This window comes from Tamandua tetradactyla, chromosome 22 (assembly GCF_023851605.1).
Source record: "Tamandua tetradactyla isolate mTamTet1 chromosome 22, mTamTet1.pri, whole genome shotgun sequence".
NCBI classification, from domain to species: domain Eukaryota; kingdom Metazoa; phylum Chordata; class Mammalia; order Pilosa; family Myrmecophagidae; genus Tamandua; species Tamandua tetradactyla.
The window spans coordinates 21,824,091-21,834,343 of NC_135348.1; positions in this window are offsets into that span (position 1 = coordinate 21,824,091).

The following is a 10,253-nucleotide window of genomic DNA, read 5'->3' on the forward strand; positions in this document are numbered from 1 at the left end:
TGGCCCGTCTTATTTACACTTATTTACATATCGCGCGAGATCTCCATGGCTGCCTGCCTGGAAGCCCTATTTTTACTTGTTTGACTCTTCAGCCGCCCCTCTGACCCTTGCTGGCATTTTGCTGAGGATTTCCGGCCACCGCCAGTTTGTAAGGGAAGGACAGAGACACAGGCGAAACAAAGGCTGAACTTAAACCACAGGCCCCCAAGTCCAGGCTCTCACGGCCTTTCCGAGGCGCTCCTCCTTGCCGGCTGGGTTGGCACCGCGCGGAGGGGAGGAAATTTGGGCTCCGGCCCGGCCAGCTTTGCAGCTTGGGCGGCCAGCTGCATCCCATGTGGACAAAAGGACAGGGGAAGAGGGAAGCACTGCCTTTCTCTAGCGGTACTTCTGGAAGGATGAGGGATGCGCTGAGTGAAGGCAAAGGACTTGCTCCGAAATTTAGAAAGGCTCTTTCTTTCTTTTAAAAACAGCAACGTTTCCTAGACAGAGCAATAAAATGTTTATAAATATTTTCCAAGGCTGCCCTCTAGTGGAAATCTGGAGGCAGTGGTAGGCCTTACACACGAGTGCCTGGGATGCCAAACTCCTGAATAAAAAGAAGCACATTCAAGCGAGACCTCCTTAAGCACGTGATCTGAAAGTATATCCGATTTCTCCTACAGATACGCAAAATATCACAGACGCTTGATTGGAAAGGAACGCTGCCTAAAGTCTTTGAAAAGAAGTCACGCTTTGCTTTCAGAGCGTGATATCATTAGGGTATACGTACAATCTTTTAAAACGCGAAATCCAGGGAATTGTGTGGAATAGAACAATAGGGAAGAGCATTGGTTTTATTCTCAGGCTGTGTATGTGTTGCTGGCTGAATGCTTTTATTTTGGCTGACGAGGGAGCCAAGACTGCAACGCGTCCAGCCTCAAAGGCCACACAGGCTGCTGGCTTTTACCTTGGAGGATGTGGGACAATTAGTCATTTGTGCCTCTTCCTGGTTCTTCTGGCCAAGGTCAGCTTTCCCACTGGAACCAAGCGGCTTGGCCCAGGGCCCAAGCGTCTGGAGCCTTTAAATGGTGCAAAGCCCAGGGAGAGGGTGTGGCAGCCACCCCCCCTGCCCCAGATGGCCCCCATTCAGGTGGGGGAGGGGCAGCCCTTGCCCATGTCGGAAAACCTTATTCACTCTGCTCAGTTTAGCATAAAGGGTCTCCTGGTGGAGGCCTGAGGAAATCTACCAGTCCTAAGTAAGTTTCCCAGGCAGAAGTCTCTGTGAAAGAAGCTTGAAATCTCTGGACCAGTCCTTTCTGGTGAGCTTTCCAAAGATGATGAATTCTTATCTGTGTTGGTTGGTTCCAGTTCAAGGTTGTAAACCACTGCCCCTCCTACTAGTTGTCATAAAACGGCTAGCATAGATTAATTGTCCATTCAACAAATATATTTTGAGCACCCACTCTGTGCCAGTCACTGCCCTGGGCTCTGACCTCCAGGACAGACAAGGTCCCTCATCTCATGGAAATTACACTCTAGTGAGAAGGAAGACAATAGACAAGTAAACTTATCATTTCAAGGGCTAAGCAGGAAGCTAACAGGGTAAATGAATAAGGTCACATCTATCTTGAGAAAGTGCTTGGGTCAACCTCTCTACAAAGGGTACAGTGAAGTATGCCAGGTATTTCTGTGTTAGGGGCTGGAGATACAAAGAGAGCAAAACACAATCTGTGCCCTCAAAGAGTTCAGAGTCCAATGGTGGAGGAATTGTTTCATAGGATTTCAAACAGCTAAGCTCTAAGATCTGTTGCTCACAAGAGTCTGCCCAGAAAATCACGATAGACCCATTTTATAGATGTGAAAACTGGGCTTAGGAGTTAAGAAATGACTTTCTGAAAGTTGTCAAGTTCATCAGTTCCACTGTCAAGATAGAAGTGAGGGCCTGTTTTATTCCCCAAAAGTCTTAATTTCTTCTCTTCCTATGCTACGTTACCTGAGGCAGACAGGGAGAAAAGCTCAATGAAGTCCCAACATCCCTTTCAACTGAAAGATTTTTAAAGGCCAACGCCACCGTCTTAAGCGGGTTGACATCATACTGCTACACCTAACTCTCTGCGCATGGCTGAATGGCTCTTGCTAGAGATTTAGGACTGAGATGATTCACTGGCTGCACCTCCACCCAAAAGTGCTCTTTTACTAGCTCTTGACAGAGTTCGCAAGTCTGGTGGCTGAGTTCAGACTTCCTCTGGCTATGTCCTCATGCAATGCTGAGTTCCCCTCCACCAAACCAACTCAGGGATCTAAGCGCACTCCCGAGGGTTCCCCATTACCTTCCCTTCCTGAGGAGCCTCTCGTCCAGCAGCTCAAGGACAGGTCTCTGACCCTGGGAAATGGAGCTTGTGTACTTCAGTTATGGAAAACTCATCACTGGCCAGAGCCTGAATAGGAAAGGAAGGAAGGAAAGGCCACCAGAAGTGACCTTTGACTAGTCCGTGGCCGCTGGTGGCGACAGATAACAACCCACAGTGGGCTGTGTGCAGATAGTACTATGAAGGTTTTAGCTTTCTGTCTTCTGAAATCTGTGTTGTCTCATCATCTCTCCCAGGAAAGCAGTAAGTCAATTCCTTGGGTGATAAGGTTGTTGATTTGGTGACAACTGAACAACTGGTTCTGGAGGGAATAGGTTACTCAGAGCAGTGGTTTTCAAACTGGATTCTCAGCCCCCGTGGACTGAGAACCTTAAAGGAAGCATTTTTGAGGCCAATGAGAGCTGAAGGAGAGGTGACAAAGGGACAGCAGGACAGACAAAGAAGAGGTGAGAGAGCAGGACTTCCTTCTAACCCATAGAAGCTCAAATTTGATCTGTTTTATATATTGAGCTTCCATTAAGAGCAGCTTCCTTTTGGAAAAAAAAGTACTTCCAATGCTTGAGAGAAATGGGTTGCAGTAGGGGTGCTGGGAACAGAGAGGAGGTGAATGTATAATAACCTTTTTTTGGGGGGGAGGTGCATTGTCCAGGAATCGAACCCAGGTCTCCCACATGTAAGGCGAGCATTCTCCCACTGATATAAAACCTGTTAGCTTAGTGTTAGCTCTAGGATCTCACTTTGAAGTCAGATGGTATTACCGCTCTGTGCCTCATTTTCTTTTATATGCTTGTCCTCTACCACCAATCTGGTCACAAAGTGGGGGCTCAGTCAATGTTTATCTACATGCTTTGCACTAATTTGGTTTCAGTCAAGTATACTCCTTGGGATTTAGTTTGTTTGGTCCTTTTGCTCCAAGCTTTCCCTCTTTTCATTCCTTTAATTCTTGATGTTCAACTTCTCATCATCCAACTCAGTGCTGACCAACCCCAGAGCGGGATGGAAGCAAGGCAGAGGAGTTGCTTTCAGGACACAAAGGAAGGCTTCAGGAAGGAATCATGGAGGGGATATATGGTACCTCACTAGAGGCTCTTCCAGAGATTCAGGCACTGGTTTCACAGGTATGACTTCTGCTGTCCACTCAGGAAGATCTGGGCACATGCTGCAGTTTACTTGTACTACACAATGAGGGGACAGTCACGTGCCTGAGAGCAAACTGGTGACGGCTGTTGACAGACTAGCAGTCTACCATCCTTCACAGCTGCCACCAACAGTCTAATGATGTGCAAACTGATTCCTGTTAGAGAAATGCAATGTTTCATTTCTTATCTTTTCCTTTAGTGACTATATATTCAATTCCTATGTGTCAGGCACTGTGCTAAATACTGGGGGTATAGTAGAAAACTATACAAGGATTTCTGCTTTCTGGAGCTTATATCCATCAGTATCAAAAGCAGCAGTTCTCAGCCCTGGATCTTCAGAATCACCTGGAAAACTCTAAAAACTATCACCTGGGCCTCAGTACCAGAAAGTCTGATTCAGTTGGACTAGATGAGATCCTGATATCAGGGTTTATATCTGAAAGATTGGGGCTAAAAGCAAGGTTCTCTGAAGATTCATGGAGAAGCTTCCAGTCTTTCCAGTTGTACAACTAGCCAATCTCTCCTTGGTTACTTACTAAAGCCAGACCTTTCCTCTGGTGCCAGGCTGTGGGAGACAAAGAAAATTATACTATTTGCTTTTTGTTTCCTCTAGAACTTCACTACAGCTTTATGTTTTATTTTTATTTCTTTATTTCCCACATCAAGAGCTTTTTCTCCTGCAAATGGGACCATGCTAACTCAGGTCATACAATCGGTATGCCCAAACTTTGCTTTCAGTCACTTTGGCCACTAATAACTGTCTGTGACTTCTCCCCTTCTCATTTGCTTCCTTCTCTTTGTTGCCTGATTTCCAGAGCTTTTTTGTCTCCATGTTTTAGATCCAGTAGGCTTCTCTGTTTTCTTTGTGACTGGTAGATAGCAGTGACCCATGTGTAGAGGAAAGGATCTTTCCTCTTTGTAATCCTGCTTTTCTCAAATCCTGCGCAGCTCTTTTCAGCCCTCCTTAGCATTGTCAACCCTCACATCTATCCCCTCTCTAGCCCCAACTCCATTCTTTCAGCTTCTTGTAAACACCTCTGCCATCGGGGCATGGAGCGCTGCAGGAGAGAGAAAGCAACCTGGACCCTAAGCCTTTGAGGTGGAAACATTTGACTTCATGATGTTCTCACCATCATCATCCTGGAAGACAACCAGATCTGGAAAGTGCCCTATCAAGTGAGCAGAGAAAATTAGGAAGAGAGAACAAAACCTATCTATCTATCTATCTTTGTCTATACATCTCATATCAAGAGGAATAGATTTTCAACTCCAGAAGGACTGGGCAAGTAGGGACTCCAGCTTAATCAGAGGGCTTGGGCTTACATATGCCCTACAAATAATAATAATAACATAATAGTACTAATGCTTGTGCTACATTTGGAGCTTGAAATGATCAGTGACATTTCCCATGATGAGGTTAAACAGCCTGGCATTCAGGGATGCTCATTTGCATAATAAAGATCAGAAGTCACTGCCTTCTACATCTCTCTCAGCACCAGCAGCGGGTGTCCTTGATTCAGGGACATCATATCCTAATGTGCTTCCATACGCGGCCCTGTGCAGTGATACTAATCTTTGGCTTGCATGTGAAATGTCAGCTTTTTTTTCTTTTTTTTTTGGTGGGGAGGGTGGTCAGGGAGAACAATAAATTATGTTTCTAAATGAGAAGGTACAGTCTGTAATGGATAATGCAATCTGAAAATGCAGAGGCAACATCTGTGACCCATGGTGCTGACCTACCAAGTGCTTCTCTATTTTTCCAGCCTATCAGTTGATAGGAAAACATCACTTTAGATATAATAATTAATCATTAGTCAAAATGGATATCCCCATTGGTTCCTTGCCTTTCAGACAACCCTGCCTAGCCTGACTATAAATCAGGGAAATGCATTTTTTAATATCCAATGAAATGTATTTCCAGGCAGCCTCCTTCCTCTACAAAGTAGCAAAACACTTTGCAGAAGCCGTCTATCATCAGCTGAAGGGGGAAGATGCTCCCAAGGTGCCATTTGAAAGAAGGAAGATGCAGGGCTCAAAGGAAGGGAGGCAGCATGTTCAAGATGGCGGCCATACAGAAGAGAAACCACCTTCTTGGCACAAAGTGCTCTTAGCTGGGGACGGGATGATGAGACACAGCACCTTTTCTGTCCAGGCCAACTAGCGCCTCCCCACCCGCCACCCTTCTCCCCTCCTTTCAGCCCTGCATGAAAACCACTCCCCAAAGTCTCTTCAGCCTCCTGGTTAGAATGGCTGTTGCAAATTAATCATTCCCAGCCATTTTCTGCCCTCATTCTTGGCTCTCTTGAGATCCATTCAGATAGTCACAGCACCCATAATGCTCCAAGAAAATAGACGGCTGGCAGAGCATGGCAGAAAGACAAGTGAGTTGAAGTGAGGAAGGGACCAAGGGATCAAGCATAACCCTGGACTCTAACTTATTGTTGACCATGGCAGTGGCCTTGTCCTCAGCTGTAAAAAGTGTTATTAAAGGTTTTAAATCGATGCTTGCAAGGGAGACCTAAATTTCTGTGCAATGCCTGAAGGCAAGGTGAGACGGAGGGTGGGGGAGGAAAGGAGGAGGGGCAGATGCTCCCAAACCTCAACTAAGCATTTAGTTTTTATTGTTTTTCCTCTTAGGCTTTTAAAATCTAAAAAAAAAAACAAAAAAAAACCCTGGGTCAGATGGTCTTTAAAGTCACTTCCAATTTCACAATCCTGTAATTCTATATCTCAATACTGCCTACTCTGTTGCTGCATATAGGAATGATTTAGGAAATGCTGCTTCATTTTAGGGCCTGTAATTGCATCTCTTAGTGATTTGACCAGTGGTTCTGGGAGTGGTTTTTCCCTCTAGGGGCCATTTGACAGTGTCTGGAGACTTGTTTGGTTGACACAACTGGGGAGGAAGGAGCTACAGACATCTAGCCTATAGAGACCAGGAATGCTGCTACCCATCCTACAATGCACAGGACAGCCCCATAACTGAGTTATCAGCCCCAAAATGCCAGTCGCACCAAAGTTGAGGAAACACTGTTCTAGACTATTTTTGCTGAACAAAGTAGGCTCACAAGTAAGATTCTGAGTTGGGAAGACTCCATTTGCTGCAGTTCAAAGAGGTTACGTCTATTCTCAGACCTCCCTGAGGTCTCCCCAGACCTCCCCTAGCCTTGCAACTGAGACACAGGAGCATTCCCTGTCCTGAGGCCAGTGGTCCACAGAACTCTAAGAAACAAATGTGCATGGTCAGGGGAGTCTCTCTAACACACCTACAGTCACCTGCTACCCGAGCACCCTGGAGCTTCCCAAGATGCTAACCTGTTCAACTTCCGTTTAGATGAAGAACCAGTGATGGTAATACAGATGCCGAACTTATCACTCATTCATTTAACATGTCTTTACTGATTCCTTACTATATACCAGGAGCTATTCTAGGTGAACAGAAACAGTGAACAAAGAAAGTCCCTGGCTTTATGAAGCTTGTGTCCTAGTAGTGGGGAAGTCAGAAAAGAAACAAAAGCGCAAATAAATATATAATAGTCAGGTGGTAATAAGCTTTACAAATATTACAAAGCAGGGTAGGGGGTAGAAGATGGTGAGAAAGTACACAGCTACGATAAAGCCTCCCTAATGAGGCAACGTTTGTACAAAGTCCTAAAAGCATATAGATATCCAGGAGAGTGAGGATCCAGACAAAGGAGAAAAGCAAGAATAAATGAGCTGGCAACTTGGTGAAGGTGTGAGGAAGGGGGGCAGGGAAGAAGTTGTCAGAGGGCCATGTCTTGGAATACCCAGGCAGCCCAAAATGATTTTCAAAAGATTCTGTTATGGGAGAGATGGGGAGTTATTAGGGAATTCAGAGACAGTGTTACATAAAGCGATTTATGTTTTAAAAGAAAGGGAGAAAACCCACTTGATGGGTTTCAGTTGACCATGCCCTTCTCCCCATCACTGTCCAGGAAGCTGCACATTTCCTCCTTGCATTTAAAGAGCAGAATAAACACACAAAATCAGCCTTCCTTATACCGTTAGATCCCTCCTGATATCCTAAACCAGAACAAATATGGAGTTCTCAAGTTTAATAATAAACAAATGAATGCAAACTCTTTTCACTTAAATAGAAGAAATCCCTTATCATCTACTGCTTTTGGAAAAGGAATAGATTGGGGTATAATGAAATCAGACTATGGAGTCTGCATCCCAGAAAGGCTTGGAATCACTAATTATAGAAGTTGGAGAGTGGAAGAAGGTATGGCTATTCCTAAATTGCCAGCCCTTCTCAGGGAATTTTTCAAATAAATCAAGATATTTGTTGAAATATTTACTGTCTGTTGACCTAATTTTTTGGTTAATTAGAAGTTTAAAAGAACATCCACACACATTATAACAGCAAATTAATTCATGCAGCCTCAGCCATGAGCTAGCTTAGCCTAGACCACGGTTAGTATTAAGTTGTAGCATCCAGAGAAGGAAATTAAATGGAAATACCAGAAGAGTCTCTAAATGTAAAAAGTTAAGCTCTACCCCCACCCCAGGTTCTGTGGTTTTACTACATTAATAGTTGTTGAAACACTAGAGTACGTTATAAAGATTTTTCAGCAATTGTTTTTCCATCGTTTCCCCTTACATTTGTGTTTAGCCCCAAATCTCTTTTTCCTCCCAGAAGAGGTTGGCGGGAAAATTCTGTGGCAGTTCCTACAAAACAAACAAGCAAAAAAATGCTATTTTAACATGGTGCATTTGAGTCGTTTGCCTTTTTAAATTTCTAATAGCTTTGTGCTTTAGTAAGTGCTTTCGGGCTCACGCTTCCTACTCACTCCCCTCTGGGGCTTTGCTGAAGCCAGGTTTGGAGGACCCATGAGCAAGGGCACAGTAACAGAGGATTCTTATGTCTCTTGACTACAGGCCTATGGACTCCAGCTCCCCTTGCCAAAAAGGAATTGAAAAGAAAACATCCAGTACAGGGCAGGAATTGGAGCCAGTGGCTCACCATAACAACCGTGGCGTGAGAGCTCAAGTTACGGAGCTGCAGCAGGGGCTACAGACAGGACGTGGTCAGGGAAAGGGAATGATGTTTTTGGTGATCAAATAAGTTCTCTGAATTGGCTCTATTTGAAGACAGGTGCAGCTGCAGAATGATATTACTAGAAGAGTAGTTCAGTTATTCAGTTAGTGTCTTAGTTTGCTAAGCTGCTATTACAAATATTCATAAGCAGGTTTTGACTTAACAGGAATTTATTGGTTTACAGTTTCAGAGAGTAGAAGGCTTGCTTCCCCCTCACCCCGGCCCCCTGGTGTGGGTCGTTCTAGCTGGCCAACAGTCCTTGGGTTCCTTGACTCTCCCATCAGAGGGCAATGTCCTCTCCTTTCTCTTCCAGGTCCTCTGTGACTTCTGGCCTCCAGTCCTTGTGACTTTCTCTGACTCTGGCTTCTGGTTTCTTTCTCTTTATAAGGCCTCCAGGAATCCAGAATAAGACCCACCCTCATTCAACTGGGCTACCCCTAACTAAGAATAACGTCTTCTAGAGATTCTACTCACAGGAGCATGGATTAAGAACACGTCTAAAATGGGGTACATTCAATCTAAGTTAGTTAGCTAGTTATTGAGTTACAGATAGCTAGTGTGGTCCATGCACTTGATCTTCACAACAACCAGAAGGGGTGAATAATTTTATGACCTGCTTTTCTCTGATGAGGAAGGTGATGCTCAGAAGTACCCACATCTGCACATGCCTTTGGAGGCACCTGATTGAAGCCGGGGAACAGATCTGCTTAGCCCAGCATCCAGGAGAAGACGCTTGGAATCGAGGTCCAAGGCACTAAGGCGGGGCTAGAGAAAATAGCAGCAGCTGTCTCTTCTCCACTCACCTTATTTTAAAAAAAAGTTTTTGTTGATGAATTGAAGTCACTGGATGCCTGTCTCTCTTTGGGCAAGTTACTGAACTTCCCTGAGCTTTATAGTCCTCATTAGGTTGTTGTGAAGGTTAAATGCGAAAGTATAGGTAAATTTTTAGCACGTGACCTGTTCATATTAAGCTCTCAGTAAATCTCCTCTCTAAAATGTTAGTGGGTTTTGTATCCATATCAGAACAGATCATGAATCTGCATTAGGTGTATCTCTGAAAAGGCAGCTAGTTCCAAAAGTGAGAGTATTCCAGAATTATATTCAAACCTATTATACTACCCCACGCTAGTATCCATAGAATTGTTAAATCAAAAGGATCTTCATAAAATTCCAAGAGTAGACAGATGATTTTTGTCCATGGTGCTCCCTTCCTTATACCCCCCAAAAAGACAAGTAGAGGCAGTTCTTCAAACTATGTTGTTATCATCTATTTTTTTCAGCCTGACCTGTGGCAGAAAAGTAATGTGTCTGCTAGCTATGGGGATACACAACCTGTCAAGGGTGAATGGAGGGGGAGACCTCGGACCCATTTACACCTGAAGCAGAGGCTTGTGTGTGTACTGTGCCCTGGGGCTCTGGCCTTGTGTTCCATGTGTCCTGTGTTCCAGGGGTGTGTGATCAGGCCCTCTGAAATCCTCCTTGCTTAGATCACTTTCCATGGTGGATTTGCCAGGCTTCTGAGTTTCTAGGAAGACCAAATACCCTTGCCTTCACCTATTCCACTGAACAAGAACTCTAGATAGTTTTGAACTCTAATTTCACCAAGAAAACTTGTGTTGGAGAGGCAAAGTGAGGACTACACTACTTTTTCTTGCAAGAGACACAACCCTGACATTACTTCTTTTCAAAGAGTTAGAGGAGACA